We start from the raw sequence: 17,471 nt of genomic DNA, 5'->3' as shown, positions 1-17,471 counted from the left end.
ATGCCAGTTATTTGATCTGATCATTGTTTTAATAAAACTATTATTTAACTAACCACGAGTTAATTTCTTTGGCCCTTTGGGAGCCAGCCACAAATAGTAGCAAGTTATTGTGTAACCTGGCTAAAGCTGAGCTCCTTGTCTTCCTTGCCAACTCCCACCATTGACAAAACCACTTACAAATGGAATTTTTCTTAATGGAGTTAGATTATTATGAAAAAAAATCTTGTGAGATCCTTAAAAGTTGTCTTCATGTAACCTTTTTCTAATCCCTTTTAATCGGATCTTTTTCTGCCTAAGGATGTAAGTAGATGCTCTGTAAGGACAGAAGGGATTGCCTAAGATCTGTTGTGTGGAACAATTGGCACAGAGAAACACTAACCATAACTGGAGTGTGCCTGGCCTATACTTCAGTGAGAGTATACTAGAAAGCTCACTGAAATTTTTTCCTTCTGGTAACCTCCAAATTGGGATAACTTTCAATGAATTTTCCAAGAGGAAAATTTAAAAATGAATTTTCAAAAATGAAAACGTATTTATTTACATTATTCTGGAAAATTTCAGTTCAGGAGCGGGTAATTTTATTTTCAATGTGACATGAAGTGTTCCTAAAGTTCCTTCTCTGTTACAAAGGAAACTTTGAAACAAAAAAAAAAAAAAAAAAAAAAAAGATGACTGTGCAGATAAGCCAGTGAGAGAAGAGCAGTGTTTACTGGGAATAGCTGTGTGAGACGATGAAGTTCCACAGTGATGTGTTAGCAAAATATGCCTGACGTACAAAAGAGGCTGTATTTGTAGCAAACACATTTCACTGCACACAAGCTCCAGTGTTTACTGCTGAGTCAGACCAATTGTAGGTTACAGCTTGATTTCTTTGGGACATCATAGCTGTTGCTCCAGTGACCTATTCTGGCTTAGATACTTTAGTCCCAATTCAAAATAAACTAATCGTTTCCAGAAAGATGAGACAGCTGTTGTGTGGTCTGCAAGTGTGTTGTGTACCACAGGAAACCGTGGCTTTATTTTAAGGAGGACAAGGTGTGTGGAGTCACCAAGACCCCTTGTGAAACAGCCTTGCACTTGAGTGCAAGCAGGTGGGAATGGATGCACCTGGGAAAGAAGTGCTGCACCAGGACTATGAAAGGGGGCTTGGGGTGGGAGAAGGAGTCTGCAGGACAAGGATTTCAGATCAGCAGGCAGCTGACTTCAGAGGCCTTCCTAGGGTGGTGTTATGGCCAAAAGGATGAAGGCAGCCGTTGATTATAAAAAACAAGTAGGAGCAGTAAACAGAGACTGAAGTTGTTTTTTTTTTTTTTTACACATGGGTGAAGAGTGCTTTACTGGTGCAGACCACATGGAATGGGATGTCTTCTGCTGCAATGCACGTCCAAAGAAAGTTGAAAAACAGGATGGGGCAGAGAAGACCAAGAGAAGACGTGTTGGGATGGGGAAGCGGGAAATACATGGGAAAGATTTTTTTTTTCTATTTCTCTGTAGTTGAGGTCATCTAGTAAGCAAAATTTTCAGAACAGTGCTGAACTCTTCGTTTTCAGAGATGGCCAAATGAAGACTAGGAAATCAGTTGTTCCCAGAGATATTTTTTAGTTGATTACAACATTTAAGTTTAGTCCAGTAACAACAGAGAAAAACTCCTCAGTCTTTTCTACAAAATGCCATTTATAAAAAATATTTTTGGCTCAAAAACATATCAGCTCTATAGATTGAGCTAGTAAATTTATTTAGGCTAACATTTTCAGGACACATCTTTTGCAAAAGAAGTGTTTTCAAATAACTGCGTAATAAGGCATTTACTGACTTTGTAGCTGTCTCAGTCAGACACTGGAGAAAAAAATTTCCTGTTACCATTGCTCAAAGCTAGGCTGACCTGCCTGGCTCTCTGCAGTAGATAAAGCTGATGAAGGAAATGAGAAAAAGCAAAGCTATTCAACTTGTCCCAGTACTACTGGGCTTTAAGTAAACCATAAACGTTCCCTGGAATGGCTCATGAGTAGACAAATGAAAAAAGCAATTTAAAGGTGATAAAACTCTGTTGACATGAACACTGTGCAGGTAAACCACCTTGGACATATTTACAAACAGAAGCCAGCACCTATTTAACTTTATCCCAGGAGAATTAATCTGTTCACACAGGAGGCTTTGTAAGTAAAGAAGGTCTAATTCACCTACAGGCTCTCCTGCCTGACAGCTGTCCTTGACAGCAAACCTATGTTTTTTTCAAATCAGTTGTGGAAGTTCTGCCTCTGTAAAGGTTGTTGTTGAGCCTCAGTTGAGAGGGAGATTTTAAGAGCATTGCTGCCTCTGCACACTGTTGTGTGGGGGCCAGTCCAGGTTTTGGAAGGATCTGTGCCTCTGGAACTCCTCTATCAGTGTCTCTGAAAGCTTTGTTTGAATTGAGAGGCAGAAGTAAGAGGTTTTTGACAGTCTTTGTGAGAAGAAAGGAGCCAACCTTATTGTAACTGTATTTGAGCATCTTCCAAGGGCTGCCTGGGGAACCAAAAGCCTTTCCAGGTTTAGTATCATTTTTAGGTACTATTTCATTGTTACAGAAGTATTGAGGACAAAGTAGGAATGCAGATATCCTTTCTGGGTCCTTCAGCTCTAAGGAGAAGGCCCAGGACAGTGACAATGTCTGTACATTTTCTCTCTTAACAAAGTAGAGCGGCCACTGGAGTTTCCCACTCTGACAGAGCAATGATATTTTGCTTTGCCATAGACTTCAGTGCCCTGCTCTAATCTTCAAGCAAGGCTGCTTCCCCTGGGAGTGCATAGCTCCAGTTCACACCAAGGAACTCCCTACACTGGGAAGCACAGCTCTATTTTAGCATTGTTTCTCTTGCAGATAGCATGATGGATGGGGATAGAAATTAGAGCCTTGTTTTTTGTAAGTGTGTGTTCTTTCCCTGGGTGAAGGTCTAGCATAGCTTCACTTCTGCTGGGGAATGAGTCTACAACCCATATTCAGGTAAATGGGTTTATCTCAGGATAATTTCCTCTGAAAAAGTATGATGAATACATAGACAGTGGTCCATACACATTGCTTTCTGCACCCATTGCTCTGATCTTGCTATCCTATTTCTGTTCTGATAAATAACCACCATCCTTTTAGGTATTGTGAAAAATCAAAAACAACAAAAGCATGGTCTCCTTGATATACAGAAATTCCCAGCCTAATTACTCCTCAGGAGCAGGAATGACTGATGGGTGAAATTTAAGATTAAGAGGACAAGCACATTTTAGGCAATTAAGATATTAATTTGTGTAGTTCAAGAGAGCTGGGTTGTTTTCTTCTTTTTGGTCCTCCTTAAGTCTGCTCATAAGATCATTATTTTTCATATTCTGAAGGGATACAAAACCAACCCCTGGGGGGAGATATCCCTTTGGAAAGAAAACTAGGAATTGAAGTAAATGCAGAAATTGCAAATGCACCTACCAAAAAGGTCCATTCCTTTCCTGCTAATAGCAGTCACCCAGTGATCTTCTCAGTATCTGAAAATCTTGGCCTATGGTAACGAGGTGGCCTTTTTCCTTTAGTCTTTACATCTCCTGTCCTCATGGCAAAGCATTTTGTTCTTGCAGACTTTATTTCCTCATCTCTACAATGGGGATATTTACAGCACTTCCCCAAACAGCCTTGACTGGTGTCCTAGAATAGTGCCAGTGTCCCAGTTGTGCAGGGATTAGGGTCCTGCTCACAGGCTGGGACTGCTGCTGACCAAAGCAGGGTCAAGGAGGGAGCTCTGGGCTGCTGATCTCTCATGCTGCCCCACTCTCCACCTCCTCCTGAGCTTCATTTGGGCTCACACCACCCATCTATGACCCTCTGGGACAAGCCCCCTGCTGCAGCCTTGATTTCTTTGCCTCTTCTTTTTATTCTCTCACTGACCTCATCTTGGGCTTGATTCACAAGTATGTTAATACAATCAGACTTGGTGCAGACCTGCTGAAATCACTGATTTGGAGAAATGCAGCTAAAATTTTTAACAAGTTACCTTATCATCTTGGCCAATACTTACCAGGATAAATATTTTTAAGTAATTTTGATCTGTGAATGACTAGCCACAAAGAATTCTGATAGTACCATATTTTGTATTTTTCTTACTGTCTCTCTAGTGTTGGTGACATTCAGTTCAGAAGTTTCTTGTAAGAGCTAGTGTACCCTATGCACAATACTAAACTTAGTGGAGAGACTGGAAGTTTTTGGCCTAATACTAGCTTGCAGTGAAAGCAATGCAGCCAGAGCTGTATAGCTGGTGATTTAAATCCCATGGCTTTGTTCATCTGTCCTGGTTGGCTAGAAAATGTTTGGAGGATTTATGCTAGAACTTTCTTTTTCTGTCATTTCCCCCTTCGATTTGATACATTCTGTAACTTACAAGTGACAGTAGGCAAAATATTTCTAGCATGACACATTTAGATGTGCCTAAGCATAGTAAAACATATACACTTTTCTGGAAAAATGCATTAAATTACGTTACATGTATGTTGAAGGCATTTAAAATATATATGCAATCCAAGATAGTAATTATAAATTGCATATAAACAAAGACATAGACTTACTTATTTGCCTGCCTATATATGAGCATCTGTGCAGGTGAATAAAAGAATATTAATATCAGCATGCATGTGAAGAGAAGATATGAGGGGTGTCTTGCCAAAATGTGTTCCATATTTATTAATTTTTATTTTGTTTTTTTTTTTTAATATAGCAGCTACAATGCACATATTAGATAGCCTGTATATAATCCCAATCTGCTGGTGTGACACTGGATCTGGGTTCATGGGTAGGTTTCTTGCTCCATTCTGCTACTATAAAGTGGCATGGCTGGATAATTCTCCATAATGCCTCTTTGGATTTCAAACACTAAAGTACATGAGTACTGATATAGTATGTGCATGTGTGTTTCCTGACCTTTTGGTACTGCACATGGCATGGGAGAAAAGGTAGAATCTGCAGATATGGAAAGGGTATGGGTCAGAATGCAGGAAGAAAGTGAGCTGCCAGTCTCTCTTCTAACTTAAGCCAGGCTGCTGTGAGCACAAGAGGCTGTATATGCAGATCAAGGTTACCAAGGGACATAGACACCTCTGGCTTAAGTTATTTTCCTTATTAAACTGGCAGTGGAAGAAGTAAGTGATGTAAAATTCCCTAGATCAACTCAAAAGCATTGAAATATCATTCGTGCCCTAGAAAATTAAATTGGCTTTTGGTCAGACAATGCCCAGCAGTGTAGTCCTGAGACACAAGAGGATTTGGATTGTAAAGTACTCACATTAAAGGAGTGCTTATATTCTGGGAGTTTGATTCTTCCTACCACAAGTGGTGTTTGGTTCTGGGATTTTTGTTTGGACCTGCCTGTGCCTCTTACAAAACCAAAACAAGCAAGCTGTCATTTTTACAAAAGCCCAGATGTATTTTTACTTTTTGCAAGGACAGACAAATATCCGTGCTAAGGTATTAAAAAACATAGCTGCTAAAATGTGTTGCAATTTTTTCTGTTAGTTTCCCCCCTTTCTACATTTGCTTGCTTTTTTGTGCTGTACAACTTGTTTGCTTGTAAAATCTTCCTTGGAGCCACATTCGTGCAGACAGACTGAAACATTTTTGACTCTGAATGAATCCCCTGAGGTAAAATTTACTCAGATAATATCTTGGTTACTACCTAACCTGTTTGGGTTATTTTTGAACACTATAAAGCGGTAACACCAACAAAGGAAAACTCTGCATGGTACATACCAGTACCTGCTTACTTCAAGTAACTTAAGATCTCTGCTTTTGCACAAAACACCTACATCTTGTGGCTCTCTGTAGATGTCAGAAATTAGAAACTGAAATGTTTCAGGTGATCCCTCCAACTCCCCGTCCTACATTTTTGTTTCTTAGTGCAAAAGCAAAAAAAATTTGATTTACCTGATCACAGACATAACTGTTAAAGAATGCCAAGTGTACATAACAGCACAGATGTGAATGAACTGGACAAGCAGTGCTGAGTAATCACTCTATAACCAGCTGTGATTAGGCACAAGTCCCAAAGCAAAAGCCAGGCTCTGAACAGGCCTGACTTTTCTGGTTCAGATCAAAACCTCATGGCTCTTTGTTTTTATAAAGCACTGAAGCAAGTCCCCGGTTCTTCAATTTGGAAACTAATTCAGATTTGGATTCCAAACCTGTAGCTTAGCTTCATCTCTAATAAAGCTGATGTTCCACAGATTTGGATTTCCAGCCATTTCTCCAGATGCCTGTTGTAAGGCAGATGCTGTTCCAGCAGAGGCTGCCAACCTGGCAGCACTGCTCTTTCTGCTGTGTGTTGCACATGGGCTGAGAACAGCAGCTCTGCTGACCAGCTCTGCCAGCATTCCTTGTTGGGGAAAAAGGGGGGAAAGAGATAAGCAAGGATTTCTTTGCCTGAAAGAAAAAATTTTTTTTTTTACTCTCTGCTGCTGCAAACCTAGGAGAGAATATAAATCAAAATATATCTACTTAGGGAGTGCAAGACAGGTCCTAAAACAGTGGGAACGTTTTTAAAGGGAAACAGGTTAAAAGAAAAGCTATTGGGCATAAGAAAAGACCACGAGGAGCAAGTCTGGACACATTAGTCAGAATGAAGTGAATTATAACTATTTAACTCTTAAAAAAATAAATCTCTATTAAGCTCTACAGACCTATTCCCTAAGAGGAATTTCTGTTTTGGAGGATATTTTGGGTTGTGTTAGGAGGACTGTAAAGTAAAGTATTGTCAGTCTCCTCTGAGGTGCTGAAGCCATTACCCATCTGATGAAGAGCTCAAGGCCTGGGGAGCTCAAATGACTTGATGATGCTCATGTGCTGAGTCCTGCCGGGGTGGGAGAGGAGAGCCTGCTTCTCCTGCAGAATGCTCTGAGGCGTCTGTACAGCAACTCTCCTCCTCCTCGGGGTCAGCATGGACACCTTTTCAAACATCAAGTGTGTTCTGTTGTGTGAGGATGGTGATGGTGACGTTTTCAAGGAGAGCTGCTGTCCTGGCTCAGTGCTTGAACAGTGCTGGCAGGTTCAGGGGAAAATGGCTTGCTCCTGCACCAAGAGAGCTGAGCAGCAGCTGGGTGCATGAGTAGCTGCCTGCAATGGCAGGAGCTGGCCTGGCCAGCTGTGAAGGCTTGTCAGCTCCGAAGAAATTGGGTGTTCCCTTTTCGGCAAGTTTTTTTAAAAATAGGGGATTGATCCTTCTCTTGATTGAAGTATTTTTTATTTTCCATTGATTTAAGGGCTGGAGAGACAGCACAATGTATGTAAGGATTTAGGGTCAGCTCCAATTTCCTTTCTTTTTCATCGCATAAGAAATTTCTCAAATAAAACCATGAAACAATTTCCACAGTAAAAGCTCTTCCTCCAGTAAGTTGCTGGTAAAGATAGGATAAACTGTATAGTTTTGAATATGAAAAGAAACCTCCAAGGATGAAGTCTGCTAAGAGAAATTCTGAGCAAAATCTAGCCCAGAGCATTTTTTAAAGCTGCTTTATCTATCAAAGCCTGTAAGGAGTAATCCTTCCTGGACCAATGCTAGTTTTAAAGTCTTGGCTATGTCTGTTCCCTGTCAAATGTAAATAATTTTTTTTCTTCTTATATGTAGGTTCTTTTATAAAGGTTCTGTGCTTGTCTGCGCTCCAATTCTTAAGTTTCTTTCTATTTTTCTTCTTAGGAATCTCGATTAGAATGACCAGAACCTACTTTTACGACTGGAATGCTCTTAGGATTATTTCAGGGATTCGGAGAACTGTCAGAGTTCAAACTGTTCCTTCTTGCTAATCTCTATGTGAATTTAGGTGTTCATCATAAAATATGGGGTCAGCACTAACCAACAAGGTAAGGACACCAATTTTTCCACCAGACTCAAGCTCTCTGAAGTTGCACAGAGAGTCTTGTTGAAGGTCTACAATGTGATCCAAAGTAGAAAAGTAATAATAATAAAAAAAAAGTATTTCAGTTGATAAAGTGCTTGGTGTAAACACCAAACTATTGTAACTTGCTGTACAATTAAGCTCTAGTTCTGTAAAGCAAGTAAGCTTGGATGTGGCATAAATGACCTTAGTAAGTCAGACACATTGCCTATGTCTGTTATTCAGTCGAGACCTTCTGGTTGTTTTGTGTGCTGAAGCTGTGAATACCCCGTTCAGCAGATACCCTGACAATCTCTGCGTGTTCATGCCTTGCTTAATAATCAGAATGTTTTATTTAAAGCTGAATTAAATTGTATCAGTTTGGTTTATGCTTTCAGGAGCAGTCTGAGATACATGCAGAGTGCATAACACACATTGACGTACTCAGTATTTCTCTTTTCTTGTATTATTTCTATTTACCTAGATAATTCAGGGTAAACCTTCTCCTCCCTCTTGAGGAACTTGGGCAGTTCCTCAGATTACTTTGCCTTGCTTTAGCTGGGTGTGCCTTTAGTTTTTAATTAATGCTGTTAAATAAACAAAACAACCAACAAACAATTCCCAAAGGGAAGTAAACCACAAGAACGATGTTGAAATGCTCATAAGAGCTGAACCCTGAGTCTCAGGAGATGCAATGTTATGGCCACGGCCTTGCCCTTCACTTGTCCTTTGGCTCTAAGTAAGAGGAGGTGTTTGTTTCTGAGCAAAGGGGGAAAAGTGGTCTAAGTTTCAGTGTAGGAAGTAGCAAGGCCTGCTTGTTGTGGGATCAGGTACAGATCATAACTATCCTCCCAAAATCTGCCGGTGGACAGTGGCCTCTTTTTCTCAGTTTCTCACTTGGCAAAAGGAAATACTGGCACAAAATTCCTATAGGAAATGCTTAGAAACATCGATGCTCTTCATTTATGTGTTTTGGGATGAACAGAAGAGCATCCTCCTTGCCTTCCCCATATCCCCTCTGCAGTGTCAGGTTAGAAGGCAGCACAGTGAGCAGGTGCCATGCTGAAAACAGCCAAGGAGAGGTGACTCCTCAGGCTCCCATTTCTCTGTAGGTGGATCTGTGCCTCCCACCAGTCCCCATGTCAAGAAAGAAGTTCCCTAGGCAGAACTTGTGGTGTCGTACGCCTGGAGTGAGAATAAATCCTGTTGATAACCTGAATTTTGGTTGTTTTTAGACACACTTTAATAGTGCATCAGACCTGAGCACTGCTGGGGCTTGGTGGCAAAATCCTAGAGTAAAGCGGTAGGCTAAAGTTTCCAACTTAATTGCATTTAATTAGTCTGACTTAAAAACTTAAACATGTTGCTAGGATGGATTTTCCTTTGTTTAGCTTCTTTTGGTGTGGCTTAACAAATTCTAACCATCTAAAACTGACTCTTGGTTGGAGGGACCATAGGTGGTAGAGCACATATCCTTCGGTGGAATAATGAAGTGTTTACATTATGCAGTCCTATTGTGAGATCAATCAGGCTACAGGGCTGGATATATAAACAGAATCTGCAGGTGGTCCCTGCATCTCCTCGCCCAGAAGACATGCTTTAATCCTCAGGAAATAGGCAGAGCAGAGGTTCCAGGAGGCAGCCAGCCCAAGCAAAATAAAAGAACAAAACCAACCTGAACAATGCAGCGCGTGTCAAGCTCATAGCGCAATCACTGCAAATAGCAGCTGACGGGAAACTTCACGACAATTCACCCACCAGCCAAAATTGCCAGACTCGGCATCCTGAGATCAATGAGCGTCTTACTCAGGCACTAGAAGCATGAAATGTCAGGCAGAAAGGGTGGGTAATGCATCTCATGTGGCCCCCAATTGGTTTGCTCCCTTTCAGATATTTGTTACCAGGCAAGTTCTTTTGTGGAAAATCTCTTGCTCTGTGCTCTTGCATTTGCTCAGTTTGTTTCACCTAATATAGCCCCTTAATATTTCTGCTCCTTGATGATGCAAGCAGAATGCTAATTTTTCAGTTACTTGGGCCTCAAGTTGGGAGACAAATGGGAGAATTGAGCATCCATATATGTTAGCACCTTTGGTGTGGGGGTTGTGCTAACAACTCTCTGGCACCTAAGCACTCAAGGGGTATGAGCAAAAAACAGTATAGCTCAAGCTTGTTCAAAAAGAGAGATAAATGAATGACCTCTGAAAGCAGTTTCTAACAGTGCTCTGCCAGGGCTCTGTGGAATGGAGGAAAATTTTGCTGGAGTAAGGGCAGAAGGGTCTGATTCACTAAAAAGAGGTAGAAGATACTGAGAGCATGGAATAATGAAAGAAAGAAATGCCTGTTCAGAGGAAAAATAATAATACTAAAAGAACCCCTAAACCCACATAGTTGTGTTGGCATAAATGTAGTTTGCTATAGGGTTGTTTTAATTAGGTTTGTGAAGCAGGGAAATGCCAACTGAGATGTTCTGCAGAAAAAAAATAAATAGTTTTCAAGCTGAAACATGGCATATAATGGAACAGAAGTTGTCCACATGGGTGCATTCTCTTCCTCTTTCTGAAGAGAGCACCTCAATCAGTTGAGTCAGAAACTAGTGAAGGGTAAAGCTCAAGATGTCTGGAACTCTCCTGTCTCTTTAGATTCTTATCTGAAGTGTATTTATGTCTTTGGAAAAGACTTGAAAACTCATGCCATGTTTTTTCCCCACCCCCAAAGTGTTCACACGTTTCCTGATTATGAAAGTGCCAGTCATCCCTAGGGAATGGGTGGGTGGTGGGACATGGGGAGAGCTTTGTTTAGTTATTTAGTTATTTATTTTAGCAACTTTGCATTTCATCCTGTCCAAAAGCAGGAGTCAGGTATTTACAGTGTGTGAAAAAGGGTAAAAATGAAAGTCATCTCCTTTGCTGCTAAACTGCTCCACGTGGAATTACCTGGCAAGATGTTTCTCTGCTTGTGAAATGAGTCCATCTCACCTGTATGCAGGTGTCCTTCTTTATGGACGCAGAGAAGAGATGTTGCCCATACACCCAACAAGACCAAACTTGCCTGATTCCTGAGGCAGGATTTGTTGACAAAATTAAGAATAACAAACTCTACATCAAGAATTATTTCCACTTTCAGCTACTCTTAGATCTCTGTGTCTAGCTCCTGTTTATCTATGTCTCCCTCCTTGCCTCAGTTTTATTGTATGCAGGACAAGAAGTATGATTGGAAGGTAATTTCCATGCAAAATCTGTCCCCTCTTTCAGGGCAGCCTTACATTTCATCTCCAATGCTAACTTATTATCACATTTAGCTATCACATAAATTTGCTCTTTTCAAGACACTTTAGAGCTTCTTAACTAGTGATCTCATTTTTTTCTAGATCATATATATTTAGATTTTCTTCATTACCTAGACCTTAGGGAAACTTTGCATGGATAACAGGCAGTTGTTGTCAGTGGTGGTGGTGGTGTTTAGGTTTTTTAGGTGTTTGTTTTTTGGTTTTTTTAATTGTGTAAATTCTTGTCCTTGCCATTTATTTACTTATAGGAGCAGTTCCAGCATCTGAACCATCCTAGCCCAAAATTTCTATAGGACAAATCTTAAAGACATTTTCTGTTATTGTTTATGGCCTAGTGCTCTAATCCTACAGGACTATGTGAAATTTATTCTTTTTGAGCCATTTGAAGAGATAGTAAAACTAAAAGGTTTTAATATTAAGTTCATGACCTTTTGTTACTAAGATTTTCTTCTCTTTTTTAATTCTGCTTATCATGGAGACTGTATGTCCCCTATGTAAAAACTGGCATTGGTGTCATTGCCTATACTGAACTTGGTTTCAGGTAATTTAAGCATTTCTGTTAGCCACTTTGACAAAAAAGGGAGCTGTGTCAGATGTCTCTCAAAACAATGGCTTTATGAACACACCTAAAAATAATCAACCTTAAGAAAATGTCTAATCGTCTCTAGAAGACTGTCCCCCTGCTCACACTCCTCTCAAGAGAATTTGTATACAGTTCTTGCATATTTTACACTTGGCTTTTCATTCCTGGTTGTCCCAGAGCAGCTCAGTTGTTGTTGTTCTGATACAGAAGGTCTTTGATGTGTTTGGAATTAATCCATCAATGGTGACATGAGAATATATTCTCCCAAACTAGTAATGTGAACATCATGTATATGCAGTTACACTTACAAAAATGACAGCAGATTATTAACTGAGATCCTTTCTTAGCATCTGCCCTTCCCATTTGCTGTGAAATAAGCTCTGAAGGAAGATGAAATGGTAGATTTAGGGATTTTCTAGAATGAGCTGCACAGAGGCATTGTGCATATCAGCACTAGGGGGAAAGGGGGTGGCAGGGGAAGAGTACAAAAAAGTTTTCATGGAACAGAGAGCATAAACTTAATTTAGCATGGACTTTCCAAGTTAAGGATCAAAGCAAGCAGGTTGTGTGTGCCAGATGAGGAGTGTTAGGTGAGCATGGCGTGAGTAAGGCTGAGAAAGTGACGGAAGCAACTGTTCTGACAGATGTGGAGTGCAGACTGAGACAGGAGCAAAGCTGGGCTGGGTCACACAGAAGATGGAGGACTAACCAAAACATAGGGTTAGGCTTGGGAGGCTGCAGGCGTACAGACTAAAAAGGATGAGGCATCCTGTGCCATGATATGATTGGACTGTGAAGCACAAAACTTTCAGCAGGAAAATCTGAATAAAAAGAATAAGGCCATCAGAAAGTTAAATTGGACACATGGAGCAGTGCTTTTTGCAAGAGCTCAGAAATGATGATTTAGCCTTATAAAACTAAAACTAGAGACAGTGTACAATGAACCATTTTTGTGAACTGCTGAATTAAGTCTGGTATTTAATTCACTTATGAACTCCAGTGTAATTTGAAAAATTTTATTTTGTTTACCTGTTTTTTATTTCTTTACCATCGCATTCTGAAGATGGTTGGCTTGTCTTAGATTAACTCATCTGAAAACAGAGACATCACTCATCTCTTCCTCTTCTTCATGCCTTCCTGCTTTCATCTTAATTAAGACACAGAGGAGATAGGCATTATTTCACACAGTCTTCCACAGCAAACAACCACTATACCAAAGCCATGCTAGTGTGAAGAGGGTATATTTGTTTCAGCAATATTTTTGAAAAATATGTAAGTATGTCTGTCATTCACTTGAAAAAGGCTGGGATATCTCAGATCGTGAGGAGCTACTTAACCCAAAAGACTGCATGCAGCCCCTGGGTTTGCAAAGTCTCTAAACCGCAGATTTCCAAAATCCAGAAGGATAACAAGTAGGGTGTGTGTTGCTGTATGTTTGCCTTGTTCTTACATTCTTTCACAAATAACTGCCACTGGCTATGAGATACAGTGCTCTGATATCCTGTGCTATCAGATAGAAGATAGCAGCTGAATGTCATACAGCTTTTTTTTTTTTTCATCTGTGCACAACTAATCTAAACACACCTGACCACGGAAACATGTTAAGTAACATAGTCTTTTTTTTCAGAGCAATGCAATGAGGAAATCCTCAAATTCTTCCTAACTCCTGTATGTCATGGAGAAAAAGATTAGAGTAGTAGCGAGTGTGGGTAATTTTGATCTTAGCAGTTAGTCCCCTTCTCCTCCCAAGGAGCAAAATGCTTCTCTCTAAGGCAGGATCATTCAGCAAGGCTGACAGGTGACATTTAGCTGCCCACGCAGAGGAGGGAAAGAAGCCAGTGTTCCTTGGAGTGGTGATCCACGTGAAGAAGGGCGTACCTAATGTAGTAGGCTGGTCCTATAGCTTGGAAGTGCCACTATGCAATGGAAGGTCCCCTTTCTAGATTTTCATGGAAAAACCTGTTTGGGCTAAAGCCCTCCCTGGGACATATAAATGGAGACTGGTTAGCTATTGGCAATAGGTCAGTACAATAGGTTACATGCATAAACAATTCATGAGGAAAAATGGTGAGGATTTGCCACCACATCCTACAAATGTGGAAACACAGGCACATGGAACTGAAATGGCTAACATGAGAGCACACAACGTATGAATGATGGAGCTCAGCTTCTCCTCCAGAGCAGTTGGCAAGCCCCAAGTAATTAGAGAACTTGCAGTATGCAGAGAGACGGAAACACCTATTGCTATTTGACCCGTAATCAGTTTACTATTTTCTGCTTCTCAGTCAGACTGTTTATTTGTTTCAGCTGCTTTTCAGGATGACAAATTGTCTAAGAATTTGCTGGTGTTTAGCAGGAAGGGGGGGGGGGGGGGGGGTGTCTTATAGCATGCCCAGATACCTGAGAAGTACTGAAAAGTGAATTGCATCACTGAGCTTGAACCTTACCCATGGCCTGATGAGCAAAAAGAATTCAAACGTTCAGTGGTGTCTGACCTTGGATCTGTAGGTGTCACCTGTTGTATAACTGCATTGAAAGGGATCACCATGAAATTATTGAATGAAGTCTGGCAGCAAGGCTGGCTCAAAGAATTATCCTATCTATCGAGGTCCATAGTTTTTAGTCTTCTTCACACTCTTAATTTTAACTCGTAGTAATTTTGTTACCAAAATGGCGATGGCCACTTGGGCAATGAGGTTTATGGCCCTCAGGAAACATAAAGAAAAATTATTACTTGCGTAGAGAGATGTGAGTCACGCTCTGTAAGTAAAGTAAGATTTCTTTATATGTAAGTAGATATTACAAACTAGAATGCAGAAGCTAACTCTCTCAACAAAACTCTCTTGCTGAAGAACCAGGAAGAGAATCTATGAACAAAAATTGAGGTACAACCACTTAGATTAGTGACTTTTGACTTCTCTGCCTTTTAGTCATACTGTGCTAATGCCCTTTTTGCTTTGAGACTGAGTAGGTTTAGGGAAAGACACTGTGACTTTATTAGGAGTGAAGGCCTGTGATCAGTACAGGAGATATCGCTTAGAGTCACCACAACATAAAAGCACTCTGTGTTTTTATGCTTAAAAATATCTGCTATGAAATGGAAATAGACTCCCAGTGGTTTCTGTTCTTGTTCTGTTCTGATTACAGCAGCCTTAAAGTCCTTTTCCATTTTGCAGGAAAAGGACTCCAGTGCAGAAGGTTATGATGCCTTCAGAGTATGTTGTATTAATAACTTTCTTCCATCATTCTCCCTGTAAAGAGAGATGCCAAGTCAGCCTTAATCGTGAGATGCACCTGGTTTGTCTGCACCTCCTGCAGCCCCTCCAGAACACTCACACAGCATGTAGGAACAGCCCAATGTTCTGTGTTTTCTTTGCCTTTAAATTGTGCCTGGTGTCAAGTCAGAAAACAGTAGGGATGATCCTTGGGGAAGGGTCCTCTGCCCAAAAAACAGCATAGCACTGAATGCTCTCCTCCTGCTTGGGACATGCTGTCCAGGAGAGAGTCCAGCATGGGATTCCCCTCAGCTGACCTGGAGTCAGTAGCTTCCAGAAAAGGTGCAAGATCTGGGTAAAGCTAGCTGTGGAAACTTGGAGACCATTAGTGTTACTTCTGGCTTTGTGACTTTGAAAGGTAGGCTGTACATAGGGCAGGCGAGTGGCCAGGAAATTATGATGATCTCCCCTTTTTTTCAAAGAAAGTACCTGTCCAACAGAATAGTAATTTGCTCCAAGATTTCCTCACAATTAAAAAGAAAAGAGAAAGGAGACTTTTGGCTGTAAGTCTTCTTTTACATACCAGAGAAGGAAAGATAAATAGAGCTTAGTTCAAAGAAGAGGCAAAAGAGAACATATTTCAAAAGTAGTTTCTGTTGCCAGCTTGTGGTCATTACAGACAGGTCAGTGCCAGTGAGGGTACTTCTGTCATTTTGAAGTGCTTTGCATCCATACAAATAAGGTCTTATGTTGCAACAGGTGATATGCTGGCTGCCTGTGCTTTGTACTAGCAGAACAGTTGTTTTCCAGTAATATTTTGAAACTTTGGCTTTTAGAACAATTGTTAATTGCTGGTTCAGACATTAGAATCTTGTTTCCATTACTTGTAGGTGTTAACTTTTCTTAGAAGGTCAGCAGAATCTGAGAGAAAAATAAAAAGGTTCACCTGAGTCTAAGCAGTCCACAGATAGATAAAATGTATGATTTTCAGTAACCAAAGAAGCCATATGAAGTGATATGGCCAGAATCAGCTCAGGCTATGTATGGTTCTTGAACATCAAAATAACCATTTACAGGAGCATTGATTTAAGGCAGTTTTGATGTCAGCTTATAATACACTGACTTCCAGTTGCTTTAACTTGCACTACCTTGATATATGCCTAAAGTTATGTGAAAATACAGGTCTGGTGGTCATCATGATGATTTGTAATAACCCTTGAACTATTGAGACCAGAGTATATGGAAAATGTGCAGTTCTTCTCTTGAAAGTACTTCATCTTTTTCTGGTTAAATTATATTTTGTGCTGTTTTCATCCTATTTGTATTCTGGCTCACTCTGGCAAAAAGAAACCTTTTAAAAATAATAAATGCGTAATAAAATAAAACGAGCAATTTTTTAAATGCACAGGCAGTAATGTGGCTAGAATAATTAGATTATCCAGTTCTTTCAGCCCCACTTGTACCATTAGCAGTGTATTTTAGTGTACACCAAATAATGAGTTCTATTGTGTCATAGCCTACACGAGTGGAAAGAAACAAGAAACTCACAAGACCTACCTGGTATTTTCATAAGCAGGTATGCAGAAGGCCTTTAATAGTTAGGCAGATGTGAACTTTGCCAAGCTTCCTTCATGTGTTTTGCCTGGGCTCAGGTTAATGTTCATGGCTACTACCATTAAAGTACAAAGCAGTTATTTTATGTCCAGTAGATCAATCCATTAAATATGAATTAAAGAGAATGCTTCAAGGTAAGAGTGATGGAAACACCATGAATTTATTTCTGACTTGAACAGAATACAGAAATGAAGGTCTGGTTTAAAAATGGGGTAAAGCAAAAGCTAGCTATTCGCATTAAAATCAAGTGCCCACCCCTTCAAATCCTAACAAAAAACACCTAATGGATGTGTTGTTGTGATTAATAGAACATTTTTTTACTCATCCTTTAGATCTTAGTCTCGGGCGTTAGAAGTTGTTAGACTATGTTAACTCACTAAAATCACCACAGATTTTTTAGATAAAGTTCTCAAATCCTTAATGCTGAATTAGAATTGAAAAAAAGACCAAGAGAGCTTTCCTTTCCTCTCTCTGTATTTCAAATATCTGCTAATTACAGGAAATAAAATCACCTTTTCTTCTCATAGGCAAGCTGGGTGTGGATTTTTCCAGATTGATCCTTGCACCCAGCCAGGGTGGGGAGCACACTTACTCCTGCACAGCACCCCAAGCTTAGAGCTGTGTTAAGAAGTTATAATAAATGTTTGTGTGTAGCCTCTCCCAGTCTGGAGAGGATTGCTGCTGAGAGAAATCTCTACGTGAGCTCCTTTGCACGCATGAGCATGGTTTGCTCCCCTACTTTCAATCTATGTAAATGTGAAGTTGGACATGTTATCTTATTCTAGAAAATTGATTTCTGATTATCACGTTTCCTCAGAATGACTAAGCCTCTGAAACAAATTATGCAAATGTAAATTAATGCAACTCCACTAACAGAACTCGGCTGATTTATACCTACAATGCT

General features: G+C 40.2%; 1 long non-coding RNA gene across 1 annotated transcript in view; it reads left to right on the top strand.

Moving 5' to 3' along the window:
- Positions 1–17,471, top strand: part of LOC106850783 (uncharacterized) — a 173,681-nt gene that overhangs the window by 66,580 nt on the left and 89,630 nt on the right. The window contains exon 7 of the long non-coding RNA XR_015805489.1: positions 7,692–7,855. This is a non-coding gene — a long non-coding RNA (uncharacterized LOC106850783). The remainder of the gene's footprint in view (positions 1–7,691; positions 7,856–17,471) is intronic.

This window comes from Sturnus vulgaris, chromosome 1 (genome assembly GCF_052056855.1).
Source record: "Sturnus vulgaris isolate bStuVul1 chromosome 1, bStuVul1.hap1, whole genome shotgun sequence".
Classification (NCBI taxonomy): Eukaryota; Metazoa; Chordata; class Aves; order Passeriformes; family Sturnidae; genus Sturnus; species Sturnus vulgaris.
Note: the sequence above shows the minus strand (reverse complement) of the source record. Positions and strands in the feature narration are given on the sequence as shown.